Genomic DNA, 20,711 nt, shown 5'->3' with positions numbered 1-20,711 from the left:
AGATTTCCAGAACATTTTGTTTTAATGCAGCCAACTCTTGTCACGGGGCAGGAAGTCGGTTACAGCGTTCAAGTATTTAATCTTCAACACATCAACAAAGGAGTGATCCTAAGTTTACTAATACCAAGTCGGTTCACTTTCCATCAGAGTGCAGGGAGGCGTGGCTTGTGTGTGACGTCAGTTGGCTTAGTTAACAGAAAATTTATAAAACCACAGACTCAAACATTATATTAAGGGAAAACGAAGCAGGGGAAGAAGTGCTTCCCTCACACCCCTACACCTTCCATCACACCCCCACACATTGCAGTCCCTTCCCTTACTTCACCGAGCGAGAAAAAAAAAAAAAAAAGTGTCATGGTCTGAGTAGTGGAGCAAACATCCACCCTCCATCATGCTCAAGAGTCAACTGAGCTGGTGTTTCGTGCCAGAGCCAGTCAACATCACTCCGATGCTCCGCCCCCTGCGCGAGCTTGGAGCCGTTTTAGAAGGAAGTGAACCGACTTGGTATTAGTAGACTTAGAAGAGATCCCCTGTAACCGTCACATGTCACCGTAGTACTGTGCGTAGCTACGCATTAAAACCTATCATCTCTAGTGTGATTACGCTGGGAATATGAAATTTAGATCAGGTGTTGTGGTACGGTACTGGTATGGGAATGCTTAAAACAAATGCTTAAAACATACCAGTGAAACCATAAGAATAAAAGGGAATATGGCTACATCAAATCAAAAGTCCCCAGCCCACTGCTTAGACCACTTCACCACCAACTCCTTCCAAATATTCACCCCTTCAGATCCAAAATGTCAATTGTTATCTTGTTAATATCAAACGATTTATTCTGCTGGGAAGAGATACTCATGCTAAACTCTTCACTGTGGCGTTATTTTTGCAGTTTCACTCAGTGTTACCTTCAGACGATTTTGTTACCGTAACTGAAGAGAAACAACGTGTAGTATCATCTACAGGTAACAAGAATAAATTACAAAAACATCACCAGACTGAAGGAAAGATAACAGTGAGACACAAATCCCATTGACCGTTTAGTACGGTTCATTTTTTTTTCTTTTTTTTCTGGCAACCTCCACAAGATTTTATTCAACTTGAAAAACTCATATTTCTCCCAGATCTCGTCACCAAGTTCCACGATTTCCGTAACTTCAAAGCTTTATTTCTCACTCCTTGGAGTGTTGCGGGATTTGTCTTGCCTTGTTTCATTGCTCCCCACAGCTACCAGTCCATGAGGGCTCGTGTTTTCTTGTACTGTCCCGTAAAATCGTGTATATAATTTCCCGTACTTCGTGGTTTATCACGGTCTTGTGGTCTGCCCCACTTCCTGCATGACTTCTCGTGGTTCAGTAGCCTCCTGTGGATTCTCGTAAACGGTCATGATGTCATAAAAGACTTTGTGGTTCCTTTGTGGTTGAGTTATATATATATTAGACTTGTGGACGAGCGGTTATTATACTGGAGTAGCTTGTAGTAGATAATCTTCTTTCCCATTTGTCATGTAGTGACAGGAGAGGTAAAGAATAGTATGGGACTATTTTTATTAGTCTTGGAAATATTAACAAGTCTCTCACACAGAGCGAAGTATAGAGTCCAGTTCCGCTAGCTATCTCTCTGTCTCGCTCTCTTTGTCTCTCTCTCAAGTTACCAAGCCCTTCGCCCTGCGACCTGTCTCTTGTATGGCTTGTCTCCTTCTGAGCTCTCTTTCCTAAATTCTGGTGAAACAGGAGACGTATCACATGTGTTCCTTGTGGATGGAAAGTTTAAGAAACCTGTGTGTGAGTATGTGTGTATGTGTGTGTATGGTCACTAGGGCTTTGTTCACGGGTGGATTGCTGACAACTAACTGCATCATCTCCTTACTGGCCACTGTCGTCAGCTTTCCTCAGTGTAATTTGCAAGCTCATTTCCTATTCCCAGGCTCGCATAGAGCTGTCTATCTATCTATTTATCTATCTATCTATTATGATTTGTAATTATAATATGGTGTTCTGATATCTGCTCGGTCACGCGAAAATGGCGTACCATCGACAGTTAATAGTCCTAACATAATACACATTATATACACATTATAATGAACTTATAAGCTAATTAAGTGAAATACATAATATTGTAAAAGTAACATAATTGTATGAATATTGTATACATATAATATTCATAGTAAATAGTGATTATTTAGAAATATTACATTTTAAACAAGTTGTATACATATTTGAATAAATGCATTAAAGTAAATTATTTAACTGTAATACAGTATGTACTTGGGTTATTGTAGTGAAATGCATACATGCAAGAAAACAAAAATAGTTTAAAATTAAGATTATGGTAAGAGTTATTAATATTTCATTTAAAGATAATGGTACTGGTCTGCCATATATGAGTCATTCTTCTTTGTATTTTTTTTTTTTTATATATATATAATTAATACTATATACAAAATATATACACTTCATTCAGGGTGGTTAACTTTGATGTTAACTCTCCCTCCACTAAATAATGACTCCAAATTAGCAATTCTTGCGTGCATTCTGTGCATTGCGAACAGCAGTACTGCAACTACAATGCAGACGATTATAAAGACAGTAGGTGCTGGGCTATACACATAATATGGGTTGAACATACTCAAACTCAAATCTTCCCAGGGCTTCATTGTTTCATTGATCAGCTGCATAGTTTCAAACTTAGGTGAAGTCAGCTTAATACTTGTGCTCATGTTTAAGTTCATATCAGGCAGTGGGTGGAAATGTTTGTGTGTATGATTGAGAATGGCGTAGTGATTGATGGTGGATAAAGTAGACATGGCTGGTGTAAATACCGCACAGTAGTCTGGTGCTATGTATAATCCTGAGGCTGATGTATGAGATGGTGGTATATCTGGACAGACTATGTAAACTGATGTGTTATGAGGGAAATAAAAAAACTGAGTGTCCAATGCGTTGATGGTGTACAAGTTTATCTGGAGCAAAAGTGAAGTTGCAATGATGATGAATATTGTCATTTCTGATGATAGCCATTTCACAAGGGACTGTATCAGTAGGCTGAAACATGAAAATGTACGCAGGACAAAGATGAACAGCATGTAAGGATGTCCGGCACTTTCGTTCAATCGTTGATTCACTTGCGAAAGTGACAGTGTCCCGTCTCTTGGAGACCATGATGAGTTCGGTGTCTGTGTTGATGTTGATGATGACCAAAGTGTTGTTATTTTTATAGGGGAAGGGGTGTATTTGGTATACTGTGAACAGGTCTTCAGTGATGAATGGTACATGAACTACCACTGATGTTGGTGTTAGTGTTGCTTCTAAATACGGGTAATATTGCATAAATTCCCTACTGCGGAACAACGGCTTCAATTTATGTTTATGTATGCCTTGACTAACTATCTGACGTAGCTCATGAACTGGGAGTAAGTCAATTGTGATCTTGCCATCACCAGCATTCGAAATTCCTTGCATAAGTGCCCTGAAACGATCTCTAGTGTTCTCTAGTTGTAGTAGAATCGTGTCAATATGTTCTGTGATGATGGAGAAGTGTTGGAAAAGTGTAACGTTTCCCTCCAATTCATTTATTTTATCTACACTCTCGAGAGCTATGTTTTCTGCTTGTTTCAGATTTTTCACAATTGTCTTCATTGCTGAGTTCTGTCCTGTGATGAATTTATCTTGGTATGTTAGTACCTGAGCTATCTTATTAAATTTGTTGTTTATTTCTTTAAGGTCATCCTCTGTAGCCAATCCAAAGATGTTCCCAAGAACTGTGCCACCCGGGTCGAACAAACCGCGCTTTTGGCGAGTACGTGTGATGTTGTTCCTGTCGCTCAGTACCTCCGTTCCATAAGATGGGAGATCTTGGATCATGACGAGCATAGTTGACTTCGCCTGTTCTAGTTTCCATTTCGCTAACTTTACCATTTCATTCACTTCCTTGGTGTTATGTGCTTGTGAAACATAATTTCCTATCATGAAGTCCAGAGTTCGCATCGGCGTCGCAAGTCCGTCTAGATAAGTAGGTAAGTCATACAAGTAATCCAGACTTATTTCAGTACTCATGACGTCCTTAACGATTGTTGTTGTGGCCGTTGGAGCTATGAGGCATCCTTGTCGTACTATATGTTTGGGGTCTAAGTGCGCATATCCTCTTGCTATGTAGAGGAGAATCCATAGCATAAGTCCCTTCATCGTAACCTACCGAAAAAAAAAAATCTATTAATTTCCTATAATGCTGTGGTCGATGATAGTGATGATGTGCATTACGGTTGATTGTTATTTCATTTATAGAAGGAGTTTAAATCGATATTTAATTCTCGTAAATGATGTACTATAGATTTGATTGGAACAGTTGCACCTATGTGCGATTGTTTGGTATATGACCTTAATTTCTTTTTGTAATCATTGTTGTGTTCTTGCTTGGTTTCTTGAGGTACGTTCGCTTGTTCGGTTGTATCCGAGGCTGAATAATTATGTGATAATTCCCTTGAAACTCGTTTTAAATGGTCAATATGAACTTGCTTCTCCTCGCCACTTGAAAGTGACTTAATTAAAACATTGTTTGCTTTTATGTTAATTATTCTGTATGGGCCCTCAAATTTGGGGGATAATTTATTGTCTCTCGTATGAATGACACCGTAAACAATGTCTCCTAAGCTGATAGGTGAATCTTTTGCCTTCTTGTTAAATGCCTCCGTCATTTCTTCATTGGACATCGTTAATTGTTTTTTGACTCTTTTGTGAATGTCCTGGAATTCACGTAAACGGAGTTTAGAGTAATCATCGTAATTGTATTTAGGCATCCTGTCACCTTCTAGGAGCTCATATGGTAATTTTTTATCTGTGCCATATATAATGAAATGTGGTGTGTCACCGATGGATTTATTTATAGACCCATTAATTGAGGCTTCTACTCTGGGAATCCAATCATCCCAGCTTGCATAATTTTCACTGAGAATGTGTCGTAGCACATCTAATACCTTTTTATTTTGTCTCTCTACCAACCCATTCGATGCTGGGTGATAAGCCAAAACGTTAACCTTTTTGATGTTGTATTGTTTACATATTTCTTGTAAGATCTCAGAATTAAATTCTCCTCCATTATCACTTATTAGTACCTTTCGGGTAGTAAAGCGACATATTACATTATCTGTTATTGCCTTTGCTACTGTCTCTGCTGTCTTATCTTTAATTGGAGCTAAAATGACATAACGGGAAAAATGATCCTTTGCTACGAATAAGTATAGGTTATTATTGTATGATAATGGCATCTTGAGTAAATCAACAGCGACAACGTCCCATGGTTGATGTGGTACAGGGTAATTACCCATCGGTGCAGGTGTGATTGGGTATCCTTTGTGTTTTGCACATGATTCGCATCTGTCTATATGATTGTTTATATCTTTTCGTAATGAAGGCCAGTAATATAATAGCTGGGCTTGGTTGAATGTCTTATCCTTTCCAGGATGTCCTGCATGTGGGCTGTCGTGTATCAATCGTAATACTTGGGGTATCATGTCATTAGGTACTACCAACTGGTTAGTATTTCTTTGGCGTTTTGGTTGTTTAAGAGTTAATTTTGTATAATGTATTATTGACCATTGTGAATTGTTCAAGTGGGACATGCAGTTTGGGTAATTGTATGTCATCTCCACTTTCTAACTTGTATATTACTTTAGACCATATTGGGTCAAGTCTTTGTGCCTTTGCGATATCCTCGTGGTTTGGGATATTTCCTTTGAGATCTAACGCCGCGACCTGAATTGTGTTCGGGTTCCTAGATAATGCGTCAGCTACTATGTTCATTTTACCTTGTATATAATGAATTTGTATATTGTAGTTTTCAACTTTACATTTCCATCTTCCTCTCCTCCCAGAAAGGAGTTTTTCTTTAAACATACCCACCAGTGGTTTATGGTGGGTGAATAAGTGGATTTCGTAACCATATACCAAATCTCGAAACTTTTGTAATGCAAAAACCACAGCAAGTGCCTCTAAGTCTGTAGTGCAATAATTTTTCTCTGCACCTTTTAATTGTCTGCTGGCAAATGCAATTGGTTGATTCTTTCCTCTTTTATCTTCCTGCATCAGTACAGCCCCTAATCCTTTAACTGATGCGTCTGTACAAATAAGAAATGATTTTGTGTAATCCGGATATGCTAAACAAGGTGCATTTGTTAGTTTAATTTTTAGATTGTTAAATGCCCTTTTTTGTTCTTCTTCCCATTGGAATACAGCATCTTTTTTGAGTAGTTGGAATAGAGGAAAGGCTATATGAGAGAACTGTGGTACGAATGACCTATAGTACCCAGCCAGACCTAAAAATTGTCTAACTTCGTCAGTCGTAGTGGGTGCAGAAAAATCTCTCACTGCCTGTATTTTGTCATCAGTGGTGTGAATACCATCAGAACTTAATTTGTGGCCTAAGAAATTTATTTCCTTAAAGCAAAATTTGCATTTAGAAAGTTTAATTTTTAATCCAGCATCACTAAGCTTTTGTAAGAGTAAGTCTAATTTCCTGAGATGATCCTTAATATTCTTCGTTGTGATTATAATATCGTCAAGATAAACAAATATTCCTTGTCCTAAAATTCCGGACAATACGTAATTCATAAGACGCTGGAATGTGCGTGGGGCTGTCCTCAGTCCCATTGGCATTCTTGTATATTGATAATGGCCTCTGTTTGTTGAAAAGGCAGTGTATTTACGTGACTCCTTAGATACCGGAATCTGATAGTAGCCGTTTAGGAGATCGATGGTCGAGAATATATTATTCTCAGGACCAATATTCTGTAGAACATCGCTTAGCAATGGCATGGGAAATCTGTCTGGGATTGTGTGATTATTTAGTTTACGGTAATCTACTACCACACGCATTTCTCCATTTCTATTGGGCACGAAGAATAGGGGGCATTCCACGGGGAGACTGAAGGCTCAATGATTCCAAGTTTTAACATTTCATCGACATACTGATTTGCAAGTGTACGTTGGGAGTGTGGTATGCGGTAAGCTGGTACGAAAATTGGTGGTGTTTCTGGGTGCACATTAATCATGTGATTAATCAAGTTAGTACACCCTAATTGTTCTCCGGGCAATGCTACGGTGTCCCTGTGTGTTTCCAGCAGGGTTAACAAATCATTTTCTTCATCAAATTCACCTGAGTGAATTAAATTCTCTTTTATTCTTTCTCTATCCGTAGATTTTATCTCACTTGTTACTCCAGCTATAACTATTTCCTTCACAGGGGCGGGACATTTTTCAATATTAACTATGCAAGTTCCCTTTTTCAACTGAACTTCCCCATTCATGTGATTAATTATGAATATTTGAGTTTGCCCTTCGTCGTTCGTATGACATAATGCGTTTTCTACTGACAATCCCTTTACTTTACATAATTCTTCTAAGACAAGAACAGTACTATTCCGTAATTTGCTCTTTATGGTAACCTTCATGTATGAATTAGGTGGTATAACTAAATCATTAGTGAGATGGGCTGGAAAAATTGATAAATCAGTACTGTTATCTGGGTCACTAATTCTGGAGGATGGGGTTGGTGGTGGGAGTGGATCTATACACTCATCTGTTTGTGTATGTTTGTTTAAGCTTTTAATATTACCAATTCTTTCTGGCTCTCTTCTACCAATCGGTGAGGGCTTTGAAGTTATTTCCTCTATGAATTCATTATCAAAGTCTATTCCATTCATTTGTGGGAGTATAGTTATGTTCTCAGCTCTCATGGATCTTAAGCACAGCAACATATGAGCTTTAATTGCTAAGTTTTCAACGATATAGAAAAATGCAGAGAATGGTCTTGTAGTTTCTGTGAAACTGAGATTTAATCTTATCATACCCTTCACTGTAATCTCTTGTCCATCTACTGTGTATAAATCTAAATCAGCTTCATCCCGAAAAGTTACTTTCTTTTTATTCTTAAGAATTCTGTTTAGTTCTTCATGTGTTATTAAGTTCACTGGAGAGCCTGTATCTAAAAATAAGGAAACGTTTTGATCCTCACATACAGCTGGTATCAAGATACACTCATTTCCCAACATGCCTTCTATGTGAAGTTTAGGCTTGTTCTTCTTTACGTTTGTTCGTTTTTTGTCATGACTTGGTCTTCCCCCGATTTGAACATAGACACAATTTTTTCTACTGTTTTGCAATCACTAGTCCAGTGCCCTTGGTATCTATGATGCCTACAGTAAGGACCAAATCCTTGTGTCTTTTGTTTGTCCTCTTTTGCCTTGATAAAGCATTCATACCTTGTGTGTCCTGGTTTTGCACAATAATGACATAGAATGGACCTATCCCTTGACTGTGACCTACGAGGTGATTTCCCATAAGAAGTGTTGTTTATGGCGCGAGACCTGCTCGGGCTGCGCGAAAACTTATGAAACTGCCTGTAGGAAGGCGTCTGGGAACGAGGCCTTGTCACATTTGCTTGTTTGGCCTGCTTGATTTCTGGTCGCGATCAATTTTGTTCTCTGTTTGGGGTCGGTGTAGATGTTTTAACAGCTGATACTGTCTCAGGTACCCTGATTCTACCAGAATGTGCATGTGTGTCGACCATTACTGCTTTACTGCACTGCATCTCTACCTCGTTCATTAAGTCTAGCAAGCACATTCCTGGGGTGTACGCGATCGTCTTGGTGATCTTAAGGGTCCTATCAGGTAATTTACACAAGGCAGCTACATAACCAATGATGTCCACGACGAGGTCTGGGGACATCTTTCCATCATCTGTTATCCAATTAGAATTTTCCAATGTAGCTAATAATGTTCTCTTGATTGTGGAGACATCAGCAGTTATTTCACTGAGCACATGGTTTGTAGTGTGCTCCCTTACAAGATCTACAATTTTATGTAATTCTGGAATTATACCTGGCAAGAAGTTCATACCTCCAGAAAATTTCTTCAGAAATTCAGTTTTAAATTCATCATTATGTCCTAGCACGATAGAGCTTGTCGGGGCGAAGCAAGTTGCTCGCTGGACATCTTTCCTGGCTTATGCAAGATGAAAAAATAGCAATTTTCTCTTGTTCATCTAGTATGTGGCGCTTGATGAACATTTGTTCGCACTGACTGACTAATGAAATGACATCAATGCGATCTTTGTCTGTGCCAGAGAATTTTGGGGCAGTTTTATCCTCGTGATACACAAACACGTGAGGTGTGGTTGTTAGATCAGCGGTATTTGTTTCTCAATTCATTTTTAATGTTTGCTCTGTTAATTCAACTTGGACGTGTTTATCGTTGTGTGAGGGAATGGTGGAATAGGTACGACCGGACCGGTGAACCCTGTTAAGTGTATTGGCATTTGTGTGCAAGGCAGCGGCAAAGTCCGCACTTCGTACGTCAGAGGTGGTTTCCCACTCATCATCTGAAACTGCCGTATTTGTTTCTCGATATTTAGTGTGTGGTGAGGTTTGTACAAGGGGTGGGCTGCCTTAAGGCTCTCTTAATTGTGAGTCTGATGTTGTGGCAATTTGTGTGTCATCTGGTGTTAACGTGGGTGGTGGCGAAAATATTCGTCATTAAGATATGGTGTTATGAAATACGCCTCTTGTTTATTTATGTCCTAGCAAAATAGATGAGTAAATAAGTTGAATATAGGTAATTTTAACACTGAGAAGAAATGAGTAAGTATAATTTTACCCACTTGATACAGATCGTAGAGGTGTGTCGATATAAAAGTCGATCTCGGAAGAAAAATACAGGTTTGATTGAAGATCTCTTGATAATTCTAGTGGTGTGTTGGTGGACGATATTACTCAGGAAATTCCATGGCCTGGTGCTTGTGGTGGTTAACAGCTGTCCCAGGCAAACCTCAGCATAGAACGTCGAATTTCCAACTTAACTGTGAAAATAAATGAGTATGAGTAGGAGCTATGTGAATAATGAATAATGAGTAATGGGTGAGAAGTGCCTGGTGTCAGTCACACGTTGCTTGGCATGGCAGACTCGCGTTGTGATGTCATCTCAGCACATGGTGACGTCGGCTTCCCACACTGGTAGCTGTGGTGAGTGAATGAGTAGCGATGAGTAACTTGAGTGAAGACGGGTGAGTAAGACGAGTTGTGAATATGGACTTGGTGTTTGCTTCGTCGTCTTGACCTCTGCATCAGCGTAGGCGGGAGAGAGTGGTGGGGGTTTGTGTGCTTGTTGCTTTGGTCTTTCCTCTTCTTTACTTGCTTTGTTTTATATTCTTCTTGTTGCTGCTTGAAGTTACGTGAAGATTATAGAGTTGCTTTGTAGACTTGTAGGCTGTATTTTGTAGGAATTCACTGTAGAACTGAAGCTAATCTTGTAGAGTCTCGCCTGCTTTTGTAGAAATTTGCTTTTGATTCGGAGACGATGTCCGTAGATTCGCTGCTACCAAATGTCATAAAAGACTTTGTGGTTCCTTTGTGGTTGAGTTATATATATATATTAGACTTGTGGACGAGCGGTTATTATACTGGCGTAGCTTGTAGTAGATAATCTTCTTTCCCATTTGTCATGTAGTGACAGGAGAGGTAAAGAATAGTATGGGACCATTTTTATTAGTCTTGGAAATATTAACAAGTCTCTCACACAGAGCGAAGTATAGAGTCCAGTCCCGCTAGCTATCTCTCTGTCTCGCTCTCTCTGTCTCTCTCTCAAGTTACCAAGCCCTTCTCCCTGCGACCTGTCTCTTGTATGGCTTGTCTCCTTCTGAGCTCTCTTTCCTAAATTCTGGTGAAACAGGAGACGTATCACGTGTGTTCCTTGTGGATGGAAAGTTTAAGAAACCTGTGTGTGAGTATGTGTGTATGTGTGTGTATGGTCACTAGGGCTTTGTTCACGGGTGGATTGCTGACAACTAACTGCATCATCTCCATACTGGCCACTGTCGTCAGCTTTCCTCAGTGTAATTTGCAAGCTCATTTCCTATTCCCAGGCTCGCATAGAGCTGTCTATCTATCTATTTATCTATCTATCTATTATGATTTGTAATTATAATATGGAGTTCTGATAATGATATCCCGTGGTGTTAAATAAAAAATGTGGTTTCTCGTTGTTGGTCTTATGGTTGATCACAGTATCTTGTGTGTTTTTTCCAGGTTTCTCGTGGTCTTCTGAGTATCTTGTGTGTTTTCTCCCGGTTTCTCGTAGTGTTCTGCAGTGGCGGCTCGTAATAAAATAAAATGGAGGAACTGCAAACTCCACACGACAGTAGGATACATAGATTTCACCTACCTCAGGTATGAGTTGATGTGAGATGTCCACGGATTTCCAGGGCATGATAGTAGACAAATGATGATGACTGGTGGTAGATGCACTAGAAGGGATGGTGGGGTTGTAGTGGTGGTGGTGGACGGTAGGGATGGCTTGGGTGGTGAACTGAAAATAAAATCAGTGCGTCGGCTCATCGATGTATGGTAGCAAAATGGTTTATTATTTTTCTCATTAAAAAGCCTTCATTTCTGTTATCAATTTAAATCAACGGATATAACTGCTAAAGCAGATAGTTTTTCATTCGCCATGGTAATGTGCAAAAATGTTTTAATTCTTTTCATGGTTGAAAAGCACCTTTCCGCTTGTGCCATTTCATTGGAATTAAGAAAATTTTTAGCAGCTTACTTGACAGCGCTTGATAATGTCGGCTGCAGATAATTGTCGTTCACTTGCAACAAATCTATGAGACTCTCTGATTGACACAAATCTTTTGTGCACAGTACAGGAAGTTTAGTTCCTAATTTGTCTTTTTCAACCAAGGGATAGGCTGCAACTGCTTGTGCAAGTTCATTACTTGGGAAATTTTTACCAGTGTGAAATTACTCACTAAAATTAACCTGTTGCTTCCAAAGAATTTAATAAAATTGAATCTCTTTCTGCATTGCACCAAAATTAGGTCACAGACCTCCTTTGCAGCGGCTATCTGTATTAAATTTTCTTCTGCTCAGGAGGCGACACTGTGGCATCATATGCATCTCAACTTCTGAACTATGGAATTAAAAACTTTTAAAGAGGCATTAGCCTTAGCTGCATCAATATTTCTAGACTGAAGCTGAGAGAACATGATATCAATATGAAGCATTATTCTGGAGAAAAATTTCAACAAAAATTCGAAGTCAGGATCATTCAAATACCAGTTGCTGCATACCGGTATCCAGTCTCAATTGAGTCAGATGCTTACAGTGTGCTGCAACATTCACTTAATGTTATCTTTCATGTACAGCATTGACCGTTCTGCTTCTGAAATTCCAATATATATGTTGTGGATGGCCTTGGAATTCTATGGGCAGCAACATTCTCCAATTAAACCATTCTTAGTGGAGACAGGAAAAACTGCCACCGTAGTATTCCTGACAAGCTATTCAAAAATATTGGAACATTAATAGGTATTATTTTACAAGTGCACAGGGATTTGGAATCTCAATTTTACTCTTACAGACATCTAAATCTCACCATTGCGAACATTTTGAACCCTAGAAACAACTTCCGCTAATGAATATTAACGCGAAAAAAGATTTTTGAAAATTTTCCGAAAAATTACTGTCTACATAGTCTGGCGATACGTGAGACCCATCGCGGCGCGTGCCTAATGCATTGTGGTCCTGTCTCGCGTGTGTCTACCATCACGTCACGGTTCACGTGACTCATGGGTGAGGCTAAAGCACATGTCTACACTTATGTCATGCGCTATCTGCTCATGCGTGAAGTTCAAACTGATACAACCGGCGCGCAAATTTGAATTTCAGATACACTAGGGTCCCGCAGGCTTTGAAAGTCAGTTCGTCTCCAGCCACGACCTGTGAAGCCCACAAAATTACCGTAAGTACTTCAGGAGCTGTTAACTGGTGAGTAAAGGCGTTATTTCGTATTTACACCCGGTTAGGTTAGGTTAGATGAGGTTTGGTTAATGTCAGGGAGGGTCTGGGGGGCGAAGCCCCCCAGTTAGAAAGCACGGCCAGGGCTGGGGGGTCTGGGGGACGAAGCCCCCCAGTTAGCAAACACGGACTCCCTCAGAAGCTTAAAATTTCATTTTTCTGAAGGATTTTAGTGTTTTCGGTTTGAATTTGATAACAGTTTCAGTCGAAAATCACTCGTTTTTGCGTGTTTTCCCCACCCAAAACTCTGCTTTCCCACCGGTCCCCCACTGTTCTTGGCACGGAAAAATATAATTTTATGGCTTAGCTTAGTTTAGCTTAGGAGATAATGGTTTGCTGGTGACAGCGGGCAGGCGATTGTTGGTGCAAGGCGGTGGGGAGTAGGTCAGACGGCCCGGCGCGCAGAGGCCTGGCTGGTGAAACCAATGTATTTGTGATGGTTTTTGATGTGCTGTGAATTATTCTGACCTTCATTTCTATCGCAGATCAATATATTATGTGATTTCCCCCACCCAAAAATCCAGGGTTCGCCCATCTCCCCCATTCTTGTGGGGGGAAGGGGGGGTGGGGGATATCTTGAAATATACTGATTTGCGGCAGAAATGAAGGTCATATTCGTTCAAAACACATCGAAAACTATCAGAAATACCTTGGTTTCACCAAAAAAAGACGTCCCTGTTCATTTGTAAAAAATTACCCATTAATATTCTGCGAAACTGCCTTTTCCAAAATCAAGTTCAGTTGGTGTACACTTTTTTATTCTGGTTTGCACACCTTTAGTGACTCCACTTCGAGCAGTTGCACAATCGTAAGTTTGGGCAATGAGCATGTGTGGACAATCACCAATTACATTCTGGTGCTCATTAAATAACACACTTGTTAAGGCTTCTGCTGTTATGTTGATAGGGTTTAAAATTCCCCATAATCTCTTAACAAGCTTCCCATGTAGCTCATACCTTAGAACAAATACCGTATGTGTCTTATGGTGAATATCCGTTGTCTGATCACACATAACTACCACCGTATATTGGACAATTTTTAGATTCGCACAACCAGAGAATGTAGGGAAGAGTAAAGTGATGGTCTTTGAGAGAAGTGAAGTCAGTGAATGTACAGCGAGGTTGGATGGTGAGGAATTGGAAAATGGGAGTAGGTTTAAGTACTTTGGTAGTGCGATGAGTAAGGATGGAGGTTTGGAGGGTGAAGTGCGTGAAAGGGTACAGCAGGAAAGAAAGGTTGCTGGTTCTTTGAAAGCAGTGATAAGAAACAGGGAAGTGAGCATGGAAGTGAAAAAGTTACTACATGACAGTATTGTGATACCAACTCTAACGTACGGAAGTGAAGCTTGGACGTTGTTGGAAGGACACAAGCCAAGAGTGAGTGCAGTGGAAATGAGTTATTTAAAAGGAGCCTGTGGAGTCACATGGAGAGACAGGCTGACGAATGAGGATATAAAGGAGCGTTGTGGTGTGGATGTGGATGTGATAGGAAGCGTTACGAGGGGTCGTCATATAGTGGCTTAGGTTAGGCTAACTCTCAGTAGCAGATGAATGTTGCGCCATATTGGCTGGTGCAGGCGTTTGCACTCGGTCTATGTCAAGCCCTAGGTTAGGTTAGTTTAATGCAGATTGGTGTGTTTTCAGTTAATTTTGATCTTGATTTGGGGGGATAAACCCACTTTTGGAAATCTTACTCAAAATTACAAAAGGAGGATTATCCCCCCAAAATGAAGGTCAAAACTAATTAAAACACGGTATTTTGCATTGGAAACCATAAAAATAATAATAAAAGAAAACGTTGTTTTTTCTAAAAATTTACCTACTCCTGATTCTTGGAGCTCGTGCTTTCATTATGTCCTCTAAGAGGAAATTCAATTTTTCCAAAAAAAAAAAAAAAATTATAATTTTGGGCAACACATGTTTTATCTGTTCATTGTATTTTGCAACTGACAGCTTGTATGCTACGGCAATTTGTGTTGCAATGTTCATTTTACCCAGCAACGATAAAGCAATCATGTTATTCATGTGTTTGGCTGACGGCTCATGTTTCATTATTTTCTGTGGCAAAATGTCTCATGTCAGTCACACCACTTCTTATCTATGATGAGTCCCCATCAAATAATAGGCATGAAAAGCAGAATAACATTTACCTCTACACAATCGGAGTCATTCACATTTCTAATAAACACTGCTGTTAAACTGGCGTGCACATTCTTTGTTCCTGCTTGTACTATTTTCTTGAACGGATAAAACTGGTGTATCCCTGCCTCTTGTTTTGACTAAAATTTTTTCATTTACTGTCAGCTGGGAACAGCTGATAGTTTAGTTTCGTCCATCTGTGTTCCACACCATGGACACGGGCAGAGTAAAGCCCGTCAGGATGGAATGCGAGCTGAGTCAGCATGGGGTGGGAGGAGGAAAGTTGATGCTTTCCAAATACTTCACATTTTTCCATCAGCAAAGGATGAGTGATAGCACTGCAATGCTCAACCTTCCACATGGAATGTAAACACGAGACTGAGGCCTGAGCTGTACCGAGACTCCAGGGTTGCCAGATTTTTTTGATCGAGTTATCGTACTGATGTTTCAAAATTATCGTTTTTCCACCCAAATTATCGTAAAAATATATCGGATGCCTGTGAAAATTATCGTCTGTTTTTGTTAGGAAACAAAATTGCCTGTTAATTAACATGGTGTAGTAAGGGAGATGCAGTCCGCAACCAACACCGACTGCAGCTCTTCATTTAGATTCTCTGGAATGTGGTATCAATTAATAACAAATATGAATCGTACAGCAACTATGAGGGTAACTCAAATTTTGGCCTGGTTTTAATGAAAGTTCGCTTAGAATCGTATTGGGAAAACATATAATAACTTTTTAGTTGATATTTTTGTTAGTTACTAGTAGTGTATTATATTGCTATGAGAATCATACGCCTGGCAGTGTCTTGGACAAACTTTGGAGACTGCAGCTCCGCAATCACGAGCATGTAATGGTGTTCTGCGTCTTCTCGAAGTCTTTGATTTCTCTTCGTATCTAGTGCCCATTCTTGTAGGTTTCTCATAGTAGATTGTATCCTATGTCTTCAAGCAAAGCCTCTTGGTGTCCACTGTGGCATCTCGTGACATCTCACAGTTCGTTGTAGTGTTGGGTAGTGTAATGCTAGGTGTTTTAGGCTCAGCTTCCCGTTTCGTAAAAAACGCCTAGCGTATAGCGGGGCTCTCTTTCGAGACCGGGGCCTAGAAAAATAAGAGAGAGGCAGGACACAAAACCTCCAGGCAACAACCTGACACGTGTATTGCTTAGTTAGACAGGAGAATGAGTAATGTTACAGGCACAAGTATACTGGGCGATTATAAACTCTTAGGTCTAGATATGGTTAGTAGTATCTCGCAGGATACTGTTTTGAGTCACAGTGAATAGCACTTGAGGCAGAGCATTCTTAATCAGGGAAGTCCAGGGTCTCTGTGCATGTGGAGTTGTTAAGGTTATTTCTCACTGGGGAGTGTTGTGTAAGGCACTGGAGTTTGATTATGATCTTCGTATTACGAGATATTTTCTGACAGTAGCGTATTTACCTTGTTACCCTCAACTCGTATTTTGCTTTTAAACAGTTACTGTCACTTACTCCACCACTTTGATATTATTACTGAATTATTCCCTACACTTCACTGTATCTATTCTTCTCTCCAACACTTTTGTCTTATCACTGACTTCCACTAGAGGATCAATTCACTATTCTGCCTTGGCACTGCTTGATCACTGACATTGCACTATTAGGGTCATTCCGGTTGAATCTGGCGCTGGGGGCACGGGCGGAGGGGCGGCACAGCTCCGCTACTGATGGGGCTGGGGACCACCAAGGGCCTCCATCCTTAGAGGCCACGGGATCACACGCAGGGGCGTCCGTTCTCATCCAGGGCTGTGGGTGGCGAAGGGTCCCGCGCTCTCAGGGTTGGGGACAGGAGTGCGGCCCTCAGGGCTGGGGCCAAACAATTGCCTGAACCGGGCATTCAGGATCCTGACAGAGGATGAGGACCTCCACCGTCGAGGTGTGGGGAGTTCCTGCCCGGGAGTTCTGGAGATGGTCTGGACTTCCCGAGGGCTGTGGTCCCCGGGGCTTGGCAGCACTGACAGGAAGGGGCTGCGGCACCGGTCTGCTTCAGGGTCCGTCAGGTGGGTCTCTTCCAGTGCCAGCTGTAGGGAGCAGAGGCCGGGTGAGACTACAGGGCCTCTCCTATACTCCTCTATGCCCGAGACTCCCTCTTTGTCAGGGGGTCGGGGAACAGGCATCAGTTCCAGGCGGCAGAGAGGCTACAGGCCGTCTCCTGCCATAGGGCCCAGCTACTGGCCGTGGCTTCCTGGGAGCAAAGCTACAGGCCGTTGCCAAGGCCTGGCTACTGGCCATGGCCTGAGAGAGTGGGTGGCTGTCAGCGGACCCAGGGGCACCTTCAGAACGGCTACAGGCCGTCTGACAAAGGCAGGAGCGGCTACAGACCATCTCCTTCAGGAGGGGTGTCAAGCGGCTACAGGCTGTCTCAGGGGGAACACCTTCTGAGCGGCTACAGGCCGTCTGATGAAGGCAGGAGCGGCTACAGGCCGTCTCCTTCAGGAGGGGGTTTGAGCGGCTACAGACCATCTCAGGAAGAACACCTTCAGAGAGGCTACAGACCATCTCCTGACGAAGGCGAGAGCGGCTACAGGCCGTCTCCTGACGAAGGTGAGAGCGGCTACAGGCTGTCTCCGTAGCGAGGGGCGAGCAGCTACAGGCCATCTCAAGGAAGACACCTTCAGAGCGGCTATAGGATGTCTCCAGGAAGACACCTTCAGAGCAGCTGCAGGCCATCTCCTGACGAAGGCGGGAGCGACTACAGGCCATCTCCTTGGAACCCTCAGAGCAGCTACAGGCCATCTCCTTAAAGAGGGGTGAGCAGCTGCAGGCCATCTCTGGGGTGCTGGCAGGAGCTGGATAGGCAGCTCCACCCCTTAGCTGGTTGGGGAAGGCTCACCTGGAAGGTAGTGTGGTATTCCTGCTATGGTGACGGCAGGCGAGCTCCGGGTCATAGGGGTGCGCGGCCCAGGCTGACTTAGGCCATTGTCTCACCGAGTCCTGGCGCGCTGTCGCTGTTCTTCTGTGGGCTCCTTGTGGGGGTGTCTGGATGTTCTCGGGGGCACTATATTGCATTTTACCACCGTCTGCAGGGAAAAAGTCATGTCCCCGTGACTGGAGGTGGTAGACTTCATATCATAGGTGGCGTAGACTGGCTGCAGGTGTCGGAGGAGGGCGTGCCAGGCTGTGGTGGCGGTGTTCTCGTCCTGTTCCTCATCGCAGGTGAGGAAGAGGGTGGATGTGGTGGTGGAGGAGCGGAGGAGTTGGAGAAGGTGGTGTGGCCCTCGGACTCGCTAGTTGCATCCGAGTGACGGTGCCCATACAGCTCGCCGTATTTTCATGGTGGTAGTTGTTGCCTGTGGTGTGGTGTGGTGTTGAATGCTTGAGATGGATTGTGAATGTCGAGTTTTATGCCTGGGTAATGCAGCGTAGCGTCTCGGGGGAGTGTAGGTGGCTGGGATTTGTGTTTGATGTATCATGAGTGTGAGATGGTTTAGGGCAGGGGTGGAAGTGTGATTTTGCGGTGAGGCGGGTGAGGTGGAGGAGCCAGCGGGTGGGCGGGAGAGGCGCCTGGAGTGGATGGTAGTTATTCTGAGTGTAGGTGTGGATGGTGATGTGGGTGTGGGGGGTTGGCATGGGTGTGAGGTGCGTGAGGCACGTATGGGTGGGCGGAGGGTGGTTGGGGCGGGGCATGGGGAGTTAGGAGTGGGGGTGTGTGTGGGCAGTGGGCTGGAGGGTGTGGGGGCGGCCATGATGGCTGAGGTGGGGGTGGGGACGGGACATGTGGTGCTGGGTGCGGGGGAGGGGGTGGCTGGTAGAGAAGGTGGGGGAGTGGCGGGGTGTTGGTGGTGTCAGTGGGTTGTCATGTGAGGTGTGATGTGGCGTGACGGCTGGCAAGGTGGAAGTGGCAGGGGAGGGCGAGGGCGAGGAGGAGGGGGAGGAGGAGATGTAGTAGTCATAGGTAGTAGGAGGGGGTGGCGCAGGAGTTGAGGGTGGGACAGGGCTTGGGGATTGGGCAGTGGGGGCAGGAGTGCTGAAAGAGTGCACGTGCCAGTTTCAGAGGGTCCGAGGAGTGCCGTGGTAGTTAACGGTGAACTGATAGGGGTTAGGGACGCGAGTGATGGTGTGGGGTCCTGTGAAGTGGGGTTTGAGCTTGTGGGGGGTAGGGAGCTGGGCTATCATGACTGCGTCACCCAGTTTGTAGGGGTTGGAGGCAGTGTTGGGGCTGAGGTCTAGGTTGTGTTGAAGGTGGGTCAAGCGACGTTTGAGGTGGAACCTGGAAGTACAGTGACAGTAGTGTGTCGCAGCTCGGGAGAATGTTTGGGTCTTTTACTTCTCAGTCACACTCCTGACGCTGAAAACACACACACACACACACACACACACACACACACACACACACACACCAACAAAAGCCATATCGCCTTGCTAAAAGCTGGCGAAAATGAAATAAAATACAGATCGCCTGGTCTCGGCTTTATATTTTAAAAAATCTCATTCTGTGGCTAAAAAAAGTAAATTAATGCATCCAGATCTCCCTCACATGTGATATGAAATAAATCACCATCAACCGTAGCGCTGAATTAAACTGCCATCCACATAAATAAGGAAAAAAAAAAAAGTCCAGCTCTGAAAAATAATAATCGTCTTTGAAGATGAGCGATTGGGGTTGTTGAAACCAGAAGTATACTTGCCTCGCCAGTGAGAGGTCCTGAGTTCTACTCACGAGACGACTATGGGACCTTTATCAGGGTCTCCTTTGCTCCTGTCTGTCTGAACCCAGAAACGAAAGAGGAACCTGGAAGTAAAGTGACGGCAATGTGTCGCAGCTCGGGAGAATGCTTGAGTCTTTTACTTCTCAGTCACATTCCCAACGCTGAAAACACACACACACACACACACACACACACACACACACACACACACACATATATATATATATATATATATATATATATGTACCATTGTACCTACTGAACTGTGGAATAAGGACAAAGAAACGTAACGAAAATTGTTCTCAGAAAAAGATTGATTCTTTGCTTCTGACTCTAAAGTCACGTATATCTCGCTTAGATTATACTTACTTTTGCAGTCTAATCAACAAAACTAATTCGAATTCAATCTCCAGGGTTCTTGCCGTTCAGTATCAGAAACTCAGGAAACTGGGCTTTATTCATGATAATGAGCTATTCCCTGAGCAAATTATATATAAGTACTCTGACATTACACTGTCGACTGTGGAGACACAAGGTTTGTCTAAAGGCCTCAGGTTTTCGCTTAATCCCAGTAAACTAGATTTTATTCACCATTTCCTAAGATTTGAGAAGTTGTTTAAGATATTATCCACACTTACCATGAAAGAACGGGATCAATGTGTCTGCCATTCTGCAAGCTTTCCAACATTTCGTCTCACTCAGGTTCACTCCCCCCCTCCCCCCACTGCTATACTCGTAGGTCTGCAGGAGGTGGAATGGCGGAAGGCTTCTTACATCTACCGCTGTCATTTTTGAGACTGAGCTGTGTCCCCTTCCCTCTCGACATTTCATCACCTGTCTTGGAATTCATGGTTTTTCTGGTCTGTTAAACTCATGCGCTCTTCAGGCGAGAGCAAATATTATATATTGCCCCCGACTCGCTGTGTGTGTGTGTGTGTGTGTGTGTGTGTGTGTGTGTGTGTGTGTGTGTGTGTGTGAATAAAATAAAAAGTTTCCGATCAGCCTTAACCAAACTTGGTGGAAGGGTTGAAAGTCAGTAAAG

General features: G+C 42.7%; 1 protein-coding gene across 1 annotated transcript in view; it reads left to right on the top strand.

Annotated features, from left to right (window-relative positions):
* LOC145411018 (cilia- and flagella-associated protein 157-like) overlaps positions 1-20,711 on the top strand; it is a 354,153-nt gene that overhangs the window by 264,266 nt on the left and 69,176 nt on the right. The gene's annotated exons all lie outside the window — the stretch shown is intronic.

The sequence above is a fragment of the Coenobita brevimanus genome, chromosome 87, assembly GCF_032717465.1.
Source record: "Coenobita brevimanus isolate Jiangsu-jjx chromosome 87, ASM3271746v2, whole genome shotgun sequence".
Taxonomy (NCBI): Eukaryota; Metazoa; Arthropoda; class Malacostraca; order Decapoda; family Coenobitidae; genus Coenobita; species Coenobita brevimanus.
This window is presented reverse-complemented; position numbering and strand designations above follow the sequence as displayed.